At 42.6% G+C, this 22,895-nt stretch overlaps 1 pseudogene; it reads left to right on the top strand.

The window, feature by feature from the left end:
• Positions 1-14,315: 14,315 nt before the first annotated feature.
• LOC101289930 (glutathione peroxidase 1-like) lies at positions 14,316-20,985 on the top strand (annotated as a pseudogene).
• Positions 20,986-22,895: the final 1,910 nt, after the last annotated feature.

Raw genomic sequence — 22,895 nt, 5'->3', positions numbered from 1 at the left:
GGTAGGGGAAGCCTGCAGACTCTACCTGCGGGAACCTTTGCGTGGCCTGCTAGGAAGCCCCAAGGCGCGGCGCCATTTTCCCGGCGTTCTCTGGGCAGGGGGCGGGGCCGGGCTTGTTTCCATTTTAAAAACGCCCGCCTGGGCAGCGGGGCCCAGTCTCCCCCGAGGGTCGAGGTCCGGGGAGGCCCGGCAGATGGGCGCCCTCTGCAGGATTCCTAGCTTGCGGTCACCTCTCCCTGCGTCGCTGTGTCAGTCAGTGAATCTCCACCCTGTCTCCTTTTCTTTGCTCTTAAGCGACCGTAGGGACAGTGAGGAGAGGGAGTGAAGGGCAGAGGGGCATTTTGTGTTGAAAGTTTTTCAAGAGACTGTATTCGTGTTTTTTTTAATAGATCTTTATTGGAGTATAATTGCTTCACGATACTGTGTTTCTGTTGTACACCAAAGTGAATCAGCCATATGCATACATGTGTCCCCATATCCCCTGCCTCTTGCGTATCCTTTTCCTCTCACCCTTCTTATCCCACCCCTCTAGGTGGTCACATAAGCGCCGAGCTGATCTCCCTGTGCTATGCGGCTGCTTCCCACTAGGCATCTGTTTTACATGTGGTAGTGTATATATGTTGATGCTACTCTCACTTTGCCCCAGCTTCCCCCTCACACCTGGTGTCAAGTCCATTCTCTATGTCTACATCTTTAATCCTGCCTTGCAACTAGGTTCACTTTTTTTTTTTAGATTCCATATATGTGCGTTAGCATACAGTATTTGTTTTTCTCTTTCTGACTTACTTCACTCTGTATGACAGACTCTAGGTCCATCCACCCCACTACAAATAACTCAATTTCGTTTCTTTTTATGGCTGAGTAGTATTCAATTGTATATATGTGCCACACATTCTTTATCCATTCATCTGTTGATAGACACTTAGGTTGCTTCTATGACCTGGCTATTGTAAATAGTGCTGCAATGAACATTGTGGTACATGACTTTTTTTGAATTATGGTTTTCTCAGGGTATATGCCCAGTAATGGGATTGCTGGGTCATATGGTAGTTCTATTTTTAGTTTTTTAAGGAAACTCCATACTGATTTTTTTTTTTAATTTATTTTTGGCTGCGTTGGGTCTTTGTTGCTCTGCGCGGGCTTTCTCTAGTAGCGGCGAGCAGGGTCTCCTCTTTGCTGCGGTGCGTGGACTTCTCATTGTGGTGGCTTCTCTTGTTGCAGGGCATGGGCTCTAGGTGTGCGGGCTTCAGTAGTTGCGGCGCGCAGGCTCAGTAGTTGTGGCGCATGGGCTTAGTTGCCCTGCGGCATGTGGGATCTTCCCGGAGCAGGGCTCGAACCCGTGTCTTCTGCATTGGCAGGCAGATTCTTAGCCACCGTGCCACCAGGGAAGCCCTTTGTTCACATTTTTAATGTAACTGTGCTTTTATCCATGGGTTGGGGAAATTTGGGTTTTACCATATTGAACTATTTCACTTGCGATGTCATCTTCTTATTAGAGTTCTGTGTGCTTTATCGTATGGGTTTTCTATTGCTACTAGAACAAATTACCGTAGATTTAGTGGCTTAAACAATACTGTTAGCTCACAGTTCCGTAGAAGTCCAATACAGGTCTTATGGGGCTAATATGGTGTCTGTATGGCTGTATTCTTTCTGTAGACTGTAAAGGAGAATCTCTTTCCGTTTCTTTTCCAGCTTCTAGAGGCCAACACATTCCTTGGTTCGTGGCCCCCTTCTTTCATCTTCAAAGCCAGCAGTGTCATATCTCTCTCTGATCTCAGGGAAGGGTTCTCTGCGTTTAAGGACTCATGTAATTAGGTTGAGCTCACCCAGATAATCCAGAGTAATCTCCCCATCTCTAGATACTTAAACTTAATCACATCTGCAAGGTACCTTTTGCCATGTAAGGTAACATATTCACAGGTTCCAGGGGTTAGGATGTGGACATCTTTCTTGGGGGGGGGGCATTTTTTTTACCCACCATATTTATGATTTACTAATCATGTCACATTCTGATTTCATTCTCATAGCATCCTTGTAAAGCAGCATTATCCTTGTAAGGTAGATAACTTTTCTGAAACACTTGTTAAAAATATAATTTCCATCAGTTGTCATCACCTTAACCCAGAGTTCAATCTTAGCATTACTCACTAATAAGGACAACCAGATATAAGGTGCCTCCTGGTGTGCTATAAAATGAAGGATGCAACATCACCTGTAAGGCTTTTTTTTGGTTTTTTTGGGCACACTGTGTGGCTTGCAAGATCTTAGTTCCCCGACCAGGGATTGAACCTGGGTCCTCGTCAGTGAAAGTGAGGAGTCCCAACCACTGGACCACCAGGGAGTTCCCTGTAAGGCAGTTTTAACCAACTTTCTTCAGATAGTATTCACATACCATAAAATCCCCCCCTCTAAACTGTGCAATTCAGTGATTTTTGTATATTCACATAGTTGTGTAACCATCACCACAATCTCATTTGGGAACATTTTTATCACCCAGAAGTCACTGACCATCCCCCCTCCTCAGCCCTTGGAAACTACTAACCTACTTATGTTTCTATAGATTTGCCTATACTATATATATATATATACACATACACACACATATATACATCAATTGCTGGACATTTGGGTTATTTCCACTTTTTGGCTATTATGAATAATGCTGATATGAACCTATAAATTATTCTTGCAAAAAATATATAATCCAGATTGTGGTAGGCAGAATTATGCCCCCTCCTCCCGCAAGATGTCTACTTCCTAATCCCTGGAACCTGTGACCTTACATGACAAAAAGGACTTTGTGCTACATGTGAGTAAGGTAAGGATCTACAGATGGAAAGATGAGCCTGGATCATGCAGGTGGGCCCTGTCTAATCACATAGTCCTCAAAAGGAGAGAACACTTCCCTGTTGAGGTCAGAAAGAGAGAGGTGTGAGGACGGAAGAAAGGTTAGAGTTATACGAAATGGCTGGCATGTAAAGATGGAGAAAGGGGGCCATGAGCAAGGAATATGATCAGCCTCTAGAAGCTGGAAAAAGCACAGACACAGATTCTCCCCTAAAGTCTCCAGAAAGGAGTGGAACCCTGCCAACACCCTGATGTTAGCTCACTGTTTTTTTTTGCTTTTAGCTGCCTTGCGTATGGTTATGCCCCCTGTATCCAGTGAGTGGTCAGTGTGGAAAATCCAAAGGTCCTGCCCTCTTGCCTGGATCTAGAACAACTGTGAAGGACCATTCAGCTCCAGAGCACTGAGTGGGATCATCTGAGGCTTCAACTTCTCTTCTGCCCAGTCCTGCCTCGCTTAGTCCCTACGAAGTGCTCGTCCTGAGTGCGCCCTCCAACAAACCTCCTGTGTGCAAATCTCTGCCTCAGAGTGTTGCTTCGGGGAATCCTGTAGGAGACGGTCACACATCACCTCTTGTCTAAGGATGGGCAGCCAGCTGGGAACCAGCAGGGAAAAAGAAGTTGGAAAGAGTTTAGGCGAGGATCTTTCCTAAATTCCAAAATTGATGATGCAGTGTTGGAAAGAACATCAGCCGGGCATCAGAAGACTGGGATTCAAGGTCTAGCTCTGTCTCAGCTAACCTCTTTTCACTTGGGAAGTCCCCCAAGATCTCTGTGCATCAGTTTCTTACAAGAGGATGATGTACTTATTGACTTTCAAGCTCTTTCCTGACACTAAAGCTCTAGGGTCTGTGGCCTAAAAGTCAGAGACAGGCTGGGTCTTCACCTTCATCTCTCCTTAATTTCAAGGCTCAGAATGCTCCCTGGGACTGAGGACTGGCATGTCCTCCCTGAGTCAAAATTGACTTCAGAGTCACCCAACCTGTGACCTTTGTGCCACTTAGTTCAGACTGTGATAATTTCTTAGGTACTTGTCTATCACAGTGCTTTCCATACATCACATTTTCTCACTTCTGTGATGTATACTTAAAATTTTTTTATGTATTAAAAAAAGAGTAAAAAAGATTAAAAATTTTGATGCATAATAAATGGCTTAACTGTGAAAAATTAATAAAATGTTTAAGATAAAAAAGTAAGAATGTGTCATGCAATCAATATGCCTAATGTAGTCATGTTTCTTTCTTTCTTTCATTTTTTTTTTTTTAAAAAAAAGGTTGGTAAATTGATGGAGCATCTTCGTTTCCCAGGAATCCAGGAATTATAGTTTTTGACAGCTGTCTCATTTCTCTTCTTCTTTTCAGCAGCCATCAGAGCTCTCAGAACTTAAAATTTCCTAGGAAGTGTTTGAAAGAGTGACTAAAGATGAATAAACGTGCGTATACATTCTTAGAACACTCAATTACCCTTTGAACTATTAATATACTGGCATGGTATAGTTGTAACATAAGTGGAATTATATTGCCATCTAGTGGTTAGGGGGTGACTTCATTTAGAAACATAATGCAGAATGTTACCAAGATTATTGTTTGTGCAGCAAGTTTTATTTACAGATACTTTCATAGGAAAAAATATTTTTATTGCTTAACATTATTGTCTTGGTTTGCCTTGAGAGTGTCTTGGTTTGCTAGATCACCACTAAGTATAAGTGAAGGGTATTGTAAATTGAACTTTAAATCAGATTTTCCTAAATTAACTGAATAGCTATTCCTTAAAAGAAGAAATCAGTGGTTGAAATAAGCATGGGAAATGATGATAAATGAAATTCAACATATTTCTTTCCTGCAGAACTTTTCAGAGACATTAATATGATAGTGTGCTTTGTAAACCTCCAGTTGGGCCTTATGTGTGATGTGTTTCCCAGACTCTATGCTCTTTTCAAGGAACAACTCATTGGACCATTGTTCTGTGGGAAAAAATTGGGGAAGCACTGCTTTATTGTCATTTTCCCCATATGTTAAAAATACCCAGATTTTTCATTTTGTTTTGGTGAGTATGGGGATTTTGTGTTTGTACAGAAGCATGTTTGGGTTTACTAAGGTATGGGAAAATTCACTAAGATTAATTTACTACATTTTACTAGTAAAAGATTCTAAAGTTGAAAAAAACGATTACTGCTTAGTGTTTTCCTGACTACAAAGCCTTCTTTGACCTTCATGTCCATGTTCTAGACATGGTGAATTCAAGGAGTATTGTAAGAAGTCATAGTCATGCCTTACATTTATAAGGATCTTACTTAATATTTTAGGTAATAATTTCTTTAATTGAAATTAGCATTATTTCACATTGAATATGTTTTACGAAAACTTCTTGGGTTCTAGGAATGTGGTTTCCTGCTGTTTGGACAGTTACTTTCAATAATAGCTGTTAGTGATAGCAGAAATGACTTGGGATATAACCACAATGCAAATGACTTGAGATTTTCTATTTCTGTTCTTTTTTTTAATTGCCATTCACCTTTGTTGCTGTGTTAATCATAGCGACTAAATTTCAAATTCCTGGCAGGAGTTTCATTTATTCTTGCAGTCTTGATTGCACGCCTACCATGTGCTAGTCACTGGGGTTAGAAAGATCCCTCAGGATATAGGCTCTGTGCAGTCAGGGGTCTTATCTGCCTCGTTTTCTGTTGTATCACTGGTGCCTAGCATTGTGACCAGCACTTCCTCTTTGTTCATGAAGTAGTATTTGTGGACAGACTAAAACTTTCACACTCTCTGCTTTTGGGACTCTGCCAGTTTAACAGAGAGACAAAGGAGAAATACAGATAACAGTAAAATATGTTAATTAATATAAAAGAGATATGTACCAAAAGGAGAAAGAGCATTCCAGGCAAAAAGTCTTAGAAGCATGGAGAGAACTGGGGTGAGGAGTGGTTTTTAGAAGGCTGGGGACCTTTTGCAAGAGCTTTTCCTTTATTACTGAAGAGTTTAGATTTACTTAAATGTCTTTCCTTACAACTCAGTGCTTAAAGTACTCTATTAGACATTCTTGTTGTAGATTTGCTATAAGAATTTTATTGGATCTCAAACCAAACTTTGTAAATAGTTCAAAAAAATTTTTTGAAAGGTTGATCCGACCCCAGTATAGAGAACCTTAATATGCGTGGGCCTTGTTGAAACAGAGAAGACATCACTGTAGGGTTGGTAACTCATGGGGAAACCAGGATGACATTGTAGGTTCTTAATAATTGCCCCAACATTCTGTCTAGAATTTTGAAATTCTCCCCAGGAAGCCCCCAGAGCAGAGCCCATCAGAAGTTTCTTTAAAAAGCAAAATTGTGGAATAAGCAAAGTGTGTTGGTGACATTTCACTTCCCTTTACATGATTCTTTCTACCGGCTTAGAAAACCACCATGACTTCAGAAAGCAGGGTCCTCTGATGGCCCCTGAAAGCCCAGGGTTCCCACCCAGACCTGATTTTCCTGTGCTTTGGACTCATCCGTGGGGACCATATGCCTTGGATTTTTTTCACCTTTCCTATAATATTTCCCATAAATTTCAATATGTTGTGGTTCATTACATGCTTACTTAAATGTTGTTTTTATATCTTTGTAAGAGCTTGCATGTACTTAATTCACAAAACCAGAAAAGAAAGGCCTTGCTTGAACCATATATCCTGAATTTTTCTTCTATGTGTGCTATACCTATTGAAACCAGCATTGGAAATGATCTGAGATGAATTCATGCTGAGATGCCAGTGATAGAAAAGCTTAATAAATTGCCCTTCCCAGAGGTATGGGTACTGCAACACACATTCCCTTAACCCACAGACCACTGTCACTCTTTCCTCTCTTGCTCATCTTGCTAATCAGTTGTGGGAGTCCTTTCCTACCTCAATATCCTTTCAACACAGTGATTCAGACAGCTGCTATCAGTTGACTGGAATTAACATGTGATAAGTAATCAATTTACCATCTAATTCAAAGAAGTGGAACTCTAATGGTGGAATTGGAGGCATCAACAAGGAACCAGATGTGTAGGCAGGCTTAACAGGGACAGTTAAGCCATCTCAATAAAATATAATTAATATTGAGCTTAAAGACCAAGATCAAAGCTGATCCAGTAAACAGTTTTACTTGCATGTACACAAAACCCAGAGCTGCTTTTTCATGTGAAAGTACACAATACAATTAATCTAGCGATTCAGGTTTTTAAGTATAGATTCTCATTTGAATCTAGATTCTTGCGACGTCGCACCCACTTCAAATGCTCCATTCTCATTCTGTCCTTTCTTAAAACCTCAGGGCTGTCACTTCTTTCGTCATGGGTAATGTCTTTGCATCTTCCTCAGCGAAACAACGATGGCAATTAATAACAATTGGGAGATTTTGCCATCTGTTTCATTCTTTTCTCCTTTCATCACCTCCTGTGAGTTCTCTCACTCTCTCTCCTGTTCTAGTCCTTCAAAGAGTAAAAAGCTTCAAACCATAAAAATAGAGTTTTAAGAAGTATTACCACTTCCTCATTTTGTCTGCCAAGTTTCAATTTGGTGCAGGTGCTGACAGATGTTTATAGGCAAATAGGTCATTTCCATATCGCAAAGCAAGGATGCTCACTGACCTGAGCAAGTGTTAGGACTTTGATTAGAGGCTCCAGTTTGAGGTCAGAGGCCAATGCTTTTCTAAATCCCAGACTTTAGTTTTGTTTTAGCTTGCTTTTGTCATCGCCCAAATCCTGCAAAATGTCTGGAAATTAAATAAGAATGTACGACTATAATCTTGGGCCTGGCAAAGCTTCTATAGGCAACCACAGGTCCGCACCCAGTGATTGTTTATACTCCTCTTGCATCCTCTAGGATCCTGCTTACGCATCAGTTTCTGTTGAGTAACGGTGTGCAGAGCCAAGTCAGGAACAGTAATGTTCCTTGTCTGCCTTCTTGGGCTGGTCCTGACGCTGGCCCCTGACAATGCCAGGCTCGGGAACTATTTGTTTCTGAACTCCAGCCAAGAAGTCTAACAATTCTCTCCCTTCCTTTCCATCGCCCTCTTCTTCCTTACCAATGCCAAGTCTGGGATTTTTCCTTGTCTAGAGACTGTACAGGCAAGGAAATGAACTTTCTTGGGATATGACAGACCACTTAACAGAAAATGTGCCCTTTGTTCTCATTCAACTGCCTTTTCCTTAAATGACATTTCTAAGGCTTCTGCAGATATATCCGCGTTTAGCTACTTAGTTTCTGCAAGGTCCCTGTCAGAGGCTAAGAAGTACGTGTTGGAATCCTAATTTTTCTGATAGGGAAGAAATAGCTCAGAAAGGAAAACTGATATACCCAAGAATTTAGTCAAGCAGTTCTATTAGTTGTGCCTGAATCCATTCTTTAAATTTACTTAAAAATCCTTCTAGCTGCTAGCAACCACGTCCAAGACAAAGGAAGCAGACGCTTACATTTACTTACAGAAAATAGACACAGGTCTGAGTGTTGATTGCTAATTCCACCATGAGTCAGAAAATTTTATTTCATTTAGACACACCCAGGGACAGCCTAGCACAGATTAGAGTCCACAGGGATATGGGTTCTACTTCCCACTGTTGTTTTTTTTTTCTCTCATTTTTTGGCTGCACCGTGCAGCATGTGGGATCTTAGTTCTCCAACCAGGAATCGAATCCACACCCCCTGCATTGGAAGGGCAGAGTCTTAACCACTGGACCACCAGGGAAGTCCCTCTACTTCCCACTGTTAACTAGCCACTTGACCTTGGGCAAGTCACTTCAGTTCTCTGGGCTTCAGTTTACTCATCTGTAAAACAGGGAAGTTGGGTTTCATGATCCCTTTGGTTTTCTTCCAGTTTCAGAAGTCTGCACATAGGAAAAAGCTGAAATAAAGACATAAGGCTAAAACATGTTCAAGAAGTCAGCAAAACATCTACATATAAAAAGTAACTTTAGGGGCTTCCCTGGTGGCGCAGTGGTTGAGAGTCCGCCTGCCGATGCAGGGGACACGGGTTCGTGCCCCGGTCCGGGAGGATCCCACATGCTGCGGAGCGGCTGGGCCCGTGAGCCATGGCCACTGAGCCTGCGCGTCCGGAGCCTGTGCTCCGCAACGGGAGAGGCCACAGCAGTGAGAGGCCCGCGTACCGCAAAAAAAAAAAAAAAAAGAATAATTTTAAAAGAATAATCTCTGGTCAATAAAAATATCTATACATTTTCACTTGGCAGTTTCATTCTGGGGGCTTTATCCTAAGGAAGCAATCAGAGATGTGCTTCAAGATACAAGAATGACTGTTACAAAGTTCTTTTTTTTTTTTTAATAAACTTTTAATTTTAGGATAGTTTCAGACTTACAAAGAAGTTCCAAAGATAGTGCAAAGAGTTCCCATATATTCCATCTACCCTCCCTCCCCATTTCCTTTACTGTTAACAACTTATATTAGTAGGATACGTTTATCATAACTAATGAACTAGTACTGATACATTATTATTAACTAAAATCCATACTTTAATCATATTTCCCTACTTTTACCTAATGTCTTTTTTCTGTTCCAGGATTCTATCCAGAACACCACATTACATTTAGTTGTCATGTCTCCCTAGGTTCTTTTTTTTTTTTTTTTTTTTTTGCGATACGCGGGCCTCTCACCGTTGTGGTCTCTCCCGGGCTCCGGATGCGCAGGCTCAGTGTCCATGGCTCACGGGCCCAGCCGCTCCGCGGCATGTGGGATCTTCCCGGACCGGGGCACGAACCCGTGTCCCCTGCATCGGCAGGCGGACTCTCAACCACTGCGCCACCAGGAAAGCCCCTCCCTAGGTTCTTTAAGCTGGTGAGAGATTCTCAGATTTTCCTTATTTCTGGTGACCTTGATAGTCTTGAGGAGCGCTGGTCAGGTGTTCTGTAGAATGTATCTGGATTTGGGTTGGTTTGATTTTTTAAAAAAATCATGAATAGACTGATGTTATTGGTTCCTGGGAGGAAGACCGCAGAGTTAAGTGCCATTCTTGATACATCATATCAGGGGTACCAGCTGTCTACATAATTTCACCAATGACGTTAATCACATAGTGGAGGTAGCGTTTGCCAGGTTTCATCATGCTATTTTTTTTTTTTTTTTTTTTTTTTGGGCCACCCCTCACGTCTTGTGGGATCTTAGTTCTCTGACCAGGGATTGAACCCGGGCCCTTGGCAGGGGAAGCACGGAATCCTAACCACTGGACTGCTAGGGAATTCCCTCACCATGCTATTTTTTAACAATAAAACTTTTCAAGCTAGATGTCAATAATAGGACTGTAGACTTCATGAGGGCAGGGACTTTGCCTGTTTCACTCACCACAATGCACCTAGTGCCAAGAACAGTTCTGACACATAGTAGGTGTTCAATGAATTGAACTTGTTGAATGAAAAAGAGATCAATTTATATAAATTAATGTATGCAATATGATAGAATACTAGCAGTCATCATAAGTATTTGGTGATATGGAAAAATGCTAATGATAAATTCAGTGCCCCAAACATATTAAAAAACAGTTTCTATACATCCTATTTTCAATAAAGTGTGTGTGTGTGCACGTGTGTGTGCATGTGTAGGAAAAAGACTAGAAGACTATCGTCAAAATTTTAACAGGGGTCATTGGTTATTGCTGGGTGGAAGGACGGGGGATTTAAATTTTCTTCCTTGTTCAATATTTTCCAAATTTTTAACAATAAAAATGAATTTGGAAATCAGAAAAATACAATAAATATGGAGAGAAGTTTTAACCTTCAAAACGATTCTGGAGCAAGGAAAACAGATGTTCCAATACAATGCCCAGCTAACACATTATTTAGCCATGTATTAGTATCTGTGAAGGAGCTGAAATCAGTGGTGCAGTGCATAGAGGGTGTTGTCCTCAAAATTCTGCAGTTTCTAGGAAACAGGGTACACTAGGCACCATCTGTTTCTGATTTAGGGCATTAGAGTTGCAAGATCATGAGCTGTATCTTTGTTACTCTCATAACAAATTGTTTAAAGTTAAAAAAAAAAAAGAGTAAAGAGCAAAACCAAATGCACAGGATGCCAGAGTGAATGGCATTATTGTATCGTTCGCTTTCTCCTCCCTGGGGCTTTGCATTTTAAAAACACATGTTGTGGTTTCTCTATGATTATCTTCCCACTTCCTGTGTTGTATCTGCCTTACTGTAAATATCCTTTTGTATAGTCATGCTTTTCTTGTATCTTGCATGTGTGTCTTCCTTCATATTCACTAACTTTCTCCAAACTTCCACTGTATATTTTTTCTAATTTGTTTGAGTGCAGTGGTATTTTTATTCTCTAACAAGATTTTTAGGACCCTGGTTTCAAATCCTAGTCCCATCTTTTATTAGCTGTGTGATTTGGGGAAAGTCGTTTAACCTCTCTGAGTTTCCCCCCTTGGATACTGGAGGACAGTATTATATACCCACTGGAAGTGTTGCAAGGACTGGATGAGATTTAATGTAAATATGTAGAGGATCTATCCTAGTGCTAGTCGCAAACAGGGCACTTAACCGTTCGTTATCTATTACTTCCTTTTCCCCTTCCATGAACGCTCTGTACTGTGTCTCTCGCCATCTTTCTAAAATGCCAACACATACTAAAGGATCAAGTCCAAACTTAGGCTTTCAGGGTCCTCTTCAAATGAGGCCCAACCCATCTCACTGGTCTCACTGTCTTCCAGGCACATTCTATATACACATTACACTCCAAGCACACCAAATCACTGGCTGTTGCCTAAGTACACGTTACTCTGTCTTTTCTGCATGCCTTTACGCATGCTGTTTTCTGTGCCTGGAAGTCTCTTGTGCTCCTACCTGACAAATTTCTTTGTGAAGCCTCTCTGACAACTTGAGGCCCCTATGCTCCCTTCCGACCACAGTAATTTGTTCAGACTTTTATTAATGCAATTCCTTATTCAAGTGTCGTATCAGTCACTCATTTACTTAACAAAGAGTTATCCAGCCCCTACTATGTGCCGGGCACTGAGAATGCAACCTCTAGTTAAATTATAGATTCCATAATGACAGGAGTCTTGTCTTATTTCTCCCTCCCCAGTGCTTAGCACAGGAGAAAAGCAAACAATGTTTGTTCAACATTGAATAAAATTAGAACATTTCGTTTTCAATAATCAAATTGAAAATCATAATGCTACCAAGTACTTCCTCGTTTGCCTTTTAAAGGCAAAGATAAAAGACACATATGTTCTTTTACATGTAACATATTGTTATGCTTATTAACAATTCCAGGGGGCTCAGAAATATTCCTTTGCTTTGAATGTTCTCCATCTGGAAGGGTTTAGCTAATTAAACCAAAGACTGCAGATGAGTTGGCCCCATTTATCTTCAAGGGATGAAATCTTTTTCTCTCCAGAGATTCCTCAGACAAATATCAAGGGTCAATGTTATTTTTAGTAACATATAGTTTTGAAAGTCTTAAAATTTTATTTTCAATTTCTAAATTTGGTAACACATACTTTTAAAAATCTTTTCATCAAAAAAAAAATTAAATTTACTAGTGAACCTTAGCCTATACAGGAGCATTTGTAACAACTCTAGATTATGTTGAATTACCATACTGGAGGTTAAGTTAGCCATTAATCTACAAAAAAGAAGTTAGAAAAAAATGCTTTCTCTTTCCTTTTTTTGGTAAATGCAGGATTCCTGTTGGTGATAATATTCTGTGCAGATTGAATGGTGATTCAGAGAAAGCTATTATTATCCTTCATTTTGAGGGGTTTTCAATTTTGATGATTATTCGTCACTGTTTCTAAGTTTTCATTCTTGCCCCTACCCTCTCCCCTTCTCCATCCTCTCCTAAGGTACAGAAACATATGGGCGTCGCTTTCTCGGATTAACGCGAATCCCCCTTGTACACTCCACAGGACAATTATGAAAATTCATGTGAAAATTACATGCTGATTTCTTTGAGGTTCAGAGTGAAAACACTTTATAATTTCACACTAACAACAATGAAGAAATGACCACAAAAGCGGAGTTTTATTGACATAAATTCAAGAATTTTTTTTCCCCAGTTGGAAATAATTTGTCCATCTCCTGGGTTATATCATGAGATTTAAACTGAAGGGCCCTGATAGGAAAGAGCTACCTCATTTTTAGTGAAAAAGATATTATGCAAACTCTGATAGCGCATAAAGAAAATTTCATGGCTAATACTGCCATCTTTGCTAGGCAATGTCAGCATGCACAATGGATTCAACTGAATTTCATATAAACTAAAAGTCAATAAAGAAAGTCAGTATGGGGCCAAAGAACCCACCGAAGTTCTACCGGCCCTATGTGGGCAAGGCCCTCTTTTGCACCCCTGCCTGGGGCTGCCCCCCAGCCTTTCTCAAGACTCCGACCTCCTCCTTTTCCATTTTTCTTCTTGGGGGACAAAAGGACCCAACAAAGCCAAGGACGTGGGTAAGGGTTGGCGGTGGAATTCAGATCACTGGGTTTAATGAAACAAACAGGTTCTGTGGTCATCACAGCCCCAAACAATAGATTTGATCAAATCCTTAGCTCCTGAGTGGTCTTTGGCATTTTACAGTGCCCCAGAAGTCCGAGGGCTGTCACCAGGCACTTTTTTCATTTTTCTTCTCTGAGGCCCACCTGGAGGTCATTCCATCCAGCCTTCATCTCTGGGTATTGTCAGAGGAGGTTAGCCCAGTTTTGTAGCCTCAGGTAGAAATACTTCTGCTATCTTGGGCTTTGGTATTGTTAAGGAGGGCCCAGGCAATCCTCCACTGTGTTTTGAGAAAGATGTTACTAGGATACTGTTCACTGAACTTCTTTGGAAGGGTCCATGGGAGACACTGTCGATTTAGAACAATTATGCTCTGTCTATGCAACTGGTGTGTTTATCCTTCAGGGACCCTGTGCGTTTTGTAATCCATCATTTTTCTCTCTTGCGTTGATTACCGGGAGGCTGTGAGCCAACTTTTGTCCCATCTGTCGCAAGGGCTCCACAATTTGCATCTTACTTCTATACCTTTGCTTTCCCTCATGTTTCTTATTTCCAATTTATTTGATCTTCCTCTAGTGTTTGCATTTTTATAAGCAGCCTTAAATTCTTCTGACAAGAAGATAAGTTGTAGATAAATAAGTAAAATAAACATTTGTGGGTAGGAAAATTCAGAGAAAATGAGTTCTCTCAGGCAACAAACCTTGATAGGACTTAGGACTGCCACAGTACGGCATGGATTGTGTTAGAAAAGGCAATGCCCCCTTGAGTAATGTGGCCACACCTATGGTATAGATAAATATGTCAATGGGTATATGAATTGCAACTAAGCCATGAAGCTCAGGAATCAGTGAATGAATGGTAAAGCAGGAGTCTAGGAACGGAAATTCTTTTTTAACTTAGTTGTTGAAAATGATTAGACTCTCCTACAGGAGAAAAACTCAAGTGACCCAAAGGAAGTGATTCATAGGGGATGAAACCAGAGAGTGGTGACAGAAGGCTAAAGATGGCGTTCCAGAGGGAAAGTGGGAAGTGCCAAGCAGGAACTGCAAAAAAAATAAAAAATAAATCCACATTTGTCGAAAGGCGAGTACATAAGCCGTCCAAACCAGGGTCACAAGCTCCCAGCAAAGTGGCTAGAATTTCTGCTGATGAATTGAAGGAAATTTGCAATAAGGAAAAATACACCCATCTGAAAAGAAATCCAGTTCGTAAGGTCAGCCCAACCCAAAACAACATCAGTGAACAGGAATTTCATTCTCTGAACAATACCAATCTTAGCGCTGCAGTGGCCAACTCATTCCCTTCCAAAGGGCACACAGTTCACACCTATTTTTGTACTGAAAATTCTACAGAGAACTTTTGAAAAAAGTGCTGCGCCGTCAGGAACCCTCAAAAAATGTGATTCTGTTTCCTTGTACGGCTGCATGGTAGCACATGTCCCCTTTACTATGTTAGCAATTGCCAACTTCACTAAAACTGCACAAATGGGGGTAGTGAAACCGCCAGTTACCTCATACACAGAAAGTCTCTCAGGGAAGGGAGACAATGTCACATTGTAATATTTTACATTTAAGTGCCCATAGCCTTTTACAAGGACAAGTAAGTAATACCGACCTCTTATAGATATGATGATCGTAATAATTATAATAGCTCATACCAACATGGTGCTTACTATGTACTAGACCCTGTGCTAAGCATTTAATACACAGTAACTCATTTAATCTAATCCTCATCACACTTCCCTTTCAGGTAGTCACGTAAGATAGCCCTATATAAGCTTTCCCATGTTCAGAATGTCTAAGTGTGTATGTACGTCTCATTGCCATACACTAGGTCAAAATTTCCCCTGAGCCTGAATATTTATGAGCTCATTCCTTGGTCAGGTGGGGTAAGGACGTACCAGATGGCCGATTCATTGAATCCCTACTCTGTGCCTGTGCTTTGCTAGGCGTGTGTCATGGAATCCCTAAAACAACCCTTTGAGGTGCTTTCTGTTATTAACTCCAGTTTACATTTGCAGGAACAAATTCAGAAAGGTAAAGTACGGTCAGTGCCTTGCTGAAGATTACACAGCCAACAAGTGGCAAAGTTGGAATTTGATCCCAGAATTGTTAAGCTTTAGAATTTTAGTTCTTAACCAAGATTCTATATTGTCCCTCTGCTAGACTCCATTTGAGGGGGTGGGTGTCCCAACTGCTTTCAGGTTTAAAAGTTTAAGGTGTGTTGGAGCCTCCAGATCTTCAGCTGACTGGTCCTAAGTCATGGAGTTGGGGGCATCTGCAGCTATTTTTGTGGGACATCCTAACAAGAAAATGCACTGATTCCACCATAAGAAACATACAGATGAGGGCCATGCCCTAGGGGTGGAGAAGCCCCAAGATAGAAGGGTCTGGGCCTCTGATGACTTTGAGGAAGAGAGCTGCTACACTGCGGTGGGGAAAGAAACTCTTCTCTTGTTTAAACCATGCTGTTTGCTGGGGTGGGAGGCAGGTCCAAGAGGGAGGGGATATAGGTATACATGTAGCTGATTCACTTCATTGTACAGCAGAAACTAACACAACATTGTAAAGCAATTATACTCCAATAAAAACAAAACAAAGCAAAACCAACCAAAAAAACCCCATGCTGTTTGGTCTCTGATACCTGCAGTTGGACCAAACTAATATACCCTCTAAAGGTTAAACTACTTATTTTGATCATCTCCTATTCAATGTCAATGTCACATTGTAAGATTTTACATTTAAGTCCCAGCATATTTTACATTTAAGTCCCTCCCTGTGGAGGAAGGAGGGATGCCCTGGGATTATGGGGATAGCCAAACACATGACACCTGACATTGGACAGATGAGACGGACAGCCGTTTATTAGTACGTATACTCACAGTCTAGAGGAAGGGGACACTGCTCCATGCAGTAGGACATGGGGGCTGCATTTGGGAAAAGAGTGAATTCCCTGGGGGCTGCAGGAGGCAAGTTTTGTAGTATCAAGAGAGTGAGGTGCCCCTTTGTTCCTTAGGGAGGATGTGACTGGCGTGTTTGAATAATTCCATGGGCTGTCAGGGAATTGAAATCTGCTACTCGGGAGTAAGCAAGCATTGCAGGTGGCGCAGTGGTTAAGAATGTGACTGCCAATGCAGGGGACACAGGTCCCAGCCCTGGTCTGGGAAGATCCCACATGCTGCAGAGCAACTAAGCTGTGGGCCACAACTCCTGAGCCTGCTCTCTAGAGCCCTCGAGCCACAACTACTGAGCCCATGCGCCACAACTACTGAAGCCCACGGGCCTAGAGCCCGTGCTCCGCAACAAGAGAAGCCACCGCAATGAGAAGGCGGCACACTGCAATGAAGAGTACCCGCTCGCCGCAACTAGAGAAAGCCTGCGCATAGCAACGAAGACCCAACGCAGCCAAAAATAAATAAATAAATAAATAAATAAATTTACTTATAAAAAAAAGAATTGCACTTGGTTCATTTGATAAGGAGGGCTATTTGGCTTGGGGGGCAAGAGTGGTGAGGGGACCATGTGGTTAGGCCATTTGAGGACTTCCCCATTTTACCAGCTGTCAGGGCAGCACATAATAATAATATTAATTTACATCACGCTACTGAAACGTAATGGATCAGAGCCAGGCTATGGAGCCCCTCTTAAAACAATAATATGGCTCCTAGGGCTTCAGTGTAAGCTGATTGAAAGTTTTAAATATAAATAAAGATGTGTTAATTAAATTAAGACTTGATCAGTTAAGAAAATGGAGCATTTCCTGCTCACTCAAGCACAGCCCAGGAAGACTTGGGTCAACATCCGTGTAGGATTTCTGGTCCCTTGCTGTGGAGATGCATGAATCTGATTAGGAGAGCCTGATGCCATTGAGCTTTAAGTCCTTGCTCTCCACAGCAAGTGCTTTCCTTTTCATTCATTCCTGTATTCAACAGATTTATTCAACAATTATTATTTACTGAAGGCTGCCAGGCTCCAGGCACTGGGATTAGGCAGTAGGTATACCATGGAGAACAAGAAGGGCATCTGGTCCTTGACTTCATGGGGCTTCTAGTCTAGTCAGGTAGACAGACAGAAAACAATTAAAGACTCAAATACATACTCTGAAGGAAAACAAAAAACAGGCTTCTTTGAAGAAACTAGCAAGACCTACATGATTTGACTCCTGTCAACCTCTCCTGTATCATCTCATGCCATTGTCCCCTCCTCCCATGAGTTCCAGCCCACTGGTCCTGTTTTCTCTCTCTCTCTCTCTCCCCCGCTTGTTTGTTTCTTATCTACACTTGTCACAGTCTATAATTACAGTGATCTTTAGCTTTTTTTTTCTCCTATACTTCTTTTTTAACCAGCAACCTCGTTAGAATGTGAGCACCTCCAAGGCAGCAGTGGTGTCTATTTATACTTCTTTGCGTCACTGTCACTAGCATACTCTTGGCTCTTCGGAGGTGTTTGAAAATCATTTGTCCAATGAATGAATACACAGGAAGACCTGGATGGGGTTGGAGTGGATCAGGGCAAAGGTCTCAGTTTTTTTCCTCCACTTTGAATCTTCTCAGCTTCACTTGTCACTTGTAGCTCTGCGCGGCGCCAACGATTTCACATAGGTGTAACCTGACAGTATACCGCTTCTGCTCTGTACCTCACTTCTCTGGCTTCCTGCTCTGGTGTCACCCTGTTGGAATGACCAGGAGGCTTCTCAGCACCCAATGCCCACATGCAGCCTAGAAATACAGGGGAGTTAACATCCCAGGGCTGAACCTTTGAGCGCTGGGAGGTAGGAGCCAGAGGGTAATATCTCCCCTTTGCCTTCCTCTGAAGGATGGTCCCAAGACTTCTTGGGGCTGTGGTCCTGCAGATTAAGAGATCGGTTGCATTTGGAGATGGCCAGCATATCCACACACTGGCTCTTCCTCTTTCCCTGCTTCTCTCCCAATTCTTCCTTCCTGCTCCCTGGGCCCAGCAGCTTTTTCCCCGGGGTTTCATTTTCTGGGGAACTTAGCCGAACACGGAAGCTTCTTTAAAAATGTGATATTTGAGCTGAGAGCTGTCGGATGAGTAAGATGCAAAAACAGACGCTTCTAGTTCGCAGCTCTCCCCTCTCCTCTCCTCTCCAACACCCACGCCGCGTGGACCAGGGCCCTGCTCGCTGAGGACTTGGCATCGTTCGGAGGCACAGCGGTCCAGGATGACACACAGGTGAAAGTGCTGAGGCGGCGCCTCGGGCCCCGAGGCCTGGTCGTGCTCAGCTTCGCGTGCAACCGGTTTGGGCATCAGGAAAACGCGCCAAACGAGATCCTGAATTGCCTCAAGTACGTCAGACCAGGCAACAGGTTCGAGCCCAACTTCATGCTCTTCGAGAAGTGGAGAAGCGCGAGGTGAATGGCTCGCAGGTGTACCCGCTCTTTGTCTTCCTTCGCGAGGCTCTGCCCACGCCCAGTGTCGCCGCCACTGCCCTCAGGACCCAGGTTCATCACCTGGTCTCTGGTGTGTGGCAAAGAAGTGGCCTGGGCCGTGTGCCTCGGCGCAGGTACAGCCGCTGCATTCTGACCATCCACGTGGAGCCTGACTGTCCCAGGGCCCAGCTGTGCCCAGGGCACCCCTCCTACCCCTGCTGCTTGGCAGTCACAACGCTGCCCTCTGGGGATTTTATCTATGAAGGTGTTACCTCGAAACGTGCATGGAGGAACCCCTGATGTCCAGGAAAATCCCCCGAGATGGGTGCTGGTCCTGTTCATCCCAGGCTCCCCTTTCCCAGACCACAGTTCTGCACTAATAAAGTGATGAGTATCAGCAGAAAGAAAAAAAAAGAGGCAAAGACAAACACACAAACAAAAAACAAACAACCCCCCTCCTCCCACCCCACCGCAAAAGCTGGAGGGAGTTGGGGGCCGTTGGTTTCTAGGCAGACAAAACATACAGCCTGAGGCAGAGGAGAGGTCAGAGCATTGGGAACTGAAATGCCACTGTGCCATTTTCTGGGGTGAGGGAGGGGTGAATGGGGCAAAGGAGAGACGATGAGGTGGTGAGAGCTCAGTTCACGCAGCGGCTTGTAGGATTTAGGTTTTGTTCTAATGCAACGGGAACCATTGGAAGGTTGAAGCAGGGGCATGGTGTAATCACATTGTGGTTTATTTTAAAAGACCCCTTAGGCTGCTATGTGAAAAATAAACCATTTTTTCATGTTGGAGAAGGGGCAAAACTTGTTAGGTGGAGACACCAGCCAGGAGTTTCTACAGTAGTCCAGATAAGAAATGATCATTGCTTGGACCAGGCTAGGAGCAGTGGAAGTGGAAAAAAGTGGATTAATTTGAAACATATTTTTGAAGTACAATCCTTATGACTTGGGTTGGATGGGGGAGGGAGAATGGGGGAGGGAGAGTGGGGAGAGAAAGGAAAGTATGGCTCTCTGGTTTCTGATTGGAATGGTGGGCAAGAACGAATGAGTGCAGATTAGAGAAGGTTAAGAGTTTAGTTTTGGATATGTTAGTTTTGAGATCTCTGTACATTATCCAAGTGGAGACGTCAAGTAGACAGTTGGGCATATGAGACAAAGTGCTCAAAAGAGAAATCCAAAATAAAGTTACACATTTGGGAGCAGGACACGTTCCTTAATCTGCAGAACCCAGTGCAAAGTGAAAATGCAGGTCCCTTTGTCCAAAAATTATTAAGAATTTCAAGATGGTGACAGCAGAGCATAAAACCAAGCTTAGGGAACTGTAACACGGGGTTCTGTGTGATCGTACAGGTTAAAATCGATGGAGCCTATAGGGGGTATTGAAAGCCAAGGAAATGGATAAGGTTACTTAGAGAGAGAGACTTAAAAGGATGAGGAAGGAAATCCCAGGACTTGACCTTGAAATTCTGTGTCTATGCTAAACTCCAGATGCATGTCCCAATTGCCTATTCAACATCTCCACTTGGATATCTAGTAGATATCTCAAACCAAATGTCCAAAACCCAACCCTGATTTTCACCCTAAATTTCCTCATAACGGTCTTTTCCAACTCTATAAACGACAACTCCATTTTTCTTGGCACTCAGGCCCTAAACTTTGAATCATCTGGTCACTCCTCTTTTTCTCACCTCCCATATCCAGTCTGTCAACAGACCCTCCCATCAGGAGATATTCACAATTTTCCACTTTTTATTATGTCCACAACTGCCTCTCTGGTCTGAGCTGCCTTCTTCTCTCACCTAGATTGTTGCAGTAGCCCCCCCCCCCCCCACTTCCACTCTTCCCTCCTACAATCTGTTCTCAGCACAGCAGCCAGGGAGGTCCTGTTAGAGCGTAGGTCACATTATGCCACTCCTCTGCCCCACTCTATTCACTTCCCATCTCACTCGCAAAACTGTCTGCCAGGCTCTTTATGACCTGTATCTCCACCTCACTGCCTCTCAGAGTATATACTCTGCCCCATCTCATTCTGCTCCAGTCGCCATGGCCTCATTGATATTCTTCAAACACATTAGACTCTCTTCTGCCTCAGGGACTTGTGATCTGTTTAGAAAACTCTTCCATATAATAACATTGCTTTCTCTTCCACTACCTTCAGTTCACTGCTCAGATGTAACCTTATCAGACCAGCCCTATAAAACAGCAGCCCGCCACCACACCTTGGCTCTTCCAATCTCCCTTAACCTGCTTTGTTTTTTTCTGTAGCTCTTAAGGCCATCTAACACAGTGGTCCCCAACCTTTCTGGCACCAGGAACCGGTTTCGTGGAAGACAGTTTTTCTAGGGACGAGGGGTGGGGAGGGTGGGGAATGGTTTCGGGATGATTCAAGTGCATTACATTTATTGTGCACTTTATTTCTATTATTATTACATTGCAATATATAATGAAATAATTATACAACTCACCATAATGCAGAATCAGTGGGAGCCCTGAGCTTGTTTTCACTTGCCACTCACTGATAGGGTTTTGATAGGAGTCTGCAAGCAATTGATTTATTATGGTCTCTGTGCAGTCAAACCTCTCCGCTAATGATAATCTGTATTTGCAGCCGCTCCCCAGTGCTGGCATCACCGCCTCAGCTCCACCTCAGGTCATCAGGCATTAGATTCTCATAAGGAGTGTGCAACCTAGATCCCTTGCATGCACAGTTCACAGAAGGGTTCGCGCTCCTATGAGAATCTAATGCCACTGCTGATCTAACAGGAGGCGGAGCTCAGGCTGTGATGCGAGTGATGGGGAGCGGCTGTAAATACAGATGAAGCTTCGCTCGCTCACCCACTGCTCACCCTCTGCTGTGTGGCCCAGTTCCTAACAGGCCACGGACCGGTACTAGCCCATGGCCCAGGCGTTGGGGACCCTGATCTAACGTACTACGTATTTACTTGTTTATTTATTCATTGGATCATCTTCTATCCAGTAAGAATAGATGCTCCATAAGGAGAAACTTTGTGTCTTTTGTCTCTGTTGATTCCCAATCCAGAGTAGACACTCAAATATTTGCTGAAGGAAGGAAGAAAGAAAAGAAGACCTCCAACGTTTCTCATTTAGGTAGAGAAGGAATTGACTAGGAGACTGAGAAGTGGCCATGGAGGTAGGAAAAGAGAAACCAGAAGCAGGAAGTATACTAGAAGCTTAGAGAAAAGCATTTAAAAAATTGTGGCAAAACTACATAACATAAAATTGAGCATTTTAACCATTTTTAAGTGTACAGTTCTGTTAAGTACTTTAACAGAATTAAATACATTCTTCTTGTTCTGCAATCATTACCACCATCCCTCTTCAGAACTTTTTTCATCAGAGCTGTAACCCTGTACACATTAAACAGTAACTAACTCCTTATTCCCTCCTCTCCCCCCAGCTCCTGGCAACCACCATTCTACTTTCTTCCTCTATGACCTTGGCTACCCTAGGGACCTCATATAAGTAAAATTACACAGCATTTTTCCTTTTGTGACTGGCTTGTTTCACTTAGCATAATGTCCTCAAGGTTCATCCACATTATAGCATTTTCCAGAATTTCCTTCCTTTTTAGAACTGAAGAATATTCTGTTGTATGTCTATACCACATGTTGTTTATCCATTCACCTGTCAACGGACACTTTGGGTCACTTCTACCTTTTGATTATCGTGAATGCTGCTACTATGAACGTGGGTGTACAAATCTCTCTTTGAGACCCTGCTCTGAAATTTTGGGAATATATACCCAGAATTGGAATTGCTGGATTATGTGGTAATTCTATGATTAATTTCTTGAGAGCCGCCATGTTGTTTTCCACAGAAGTGGCACCAATGCACAAGGGTTCCAATTTTTCCATACCCTCACCAACACATTATTTTCTGTTCAAAAAAAAATTTTTTTTAACATAGTAGCCATCCTAATGGGTGTGAAGTGGTATCTCATTGTGATTAGAGGAAAGCATCTGAAGACTAAGGGAGTGGTCAACTATGTCAAGAGGTGCTCCAAGATCTAGTAAATCAAGACTGAGAGTGTCTATTGGATTTGGCAATGTGCGGGTCGCAGCAACCCCAGCAGAATGATTTAGGGTCACCAGATGGGAGCAGGCAGAAGAGTGAATGGGTGGTGAAGGAGAAAGATGACTTGAGAAGCTTGGCTATGCTCAAGAGTGGAGAA

This window comes from Orcinus orca, chromosome 8, assembly GCF_937001465.1.
Source record: "Orcinus orca chromosome 8, mOrcOrc1.1, whole genome shotgun sequence".
Taxonomy (NCBI): domain Eukaryota; kingdom Metazoa; phylum Chordata; class Mammalia; order Artiodactyla; family Delphinidae; genus Orcinus; species Orcinus orca.
Note: the sequence above shows the minus strand (reverse complement) of the source record. Positions and strands in the feature narration are given on the sequence as shown.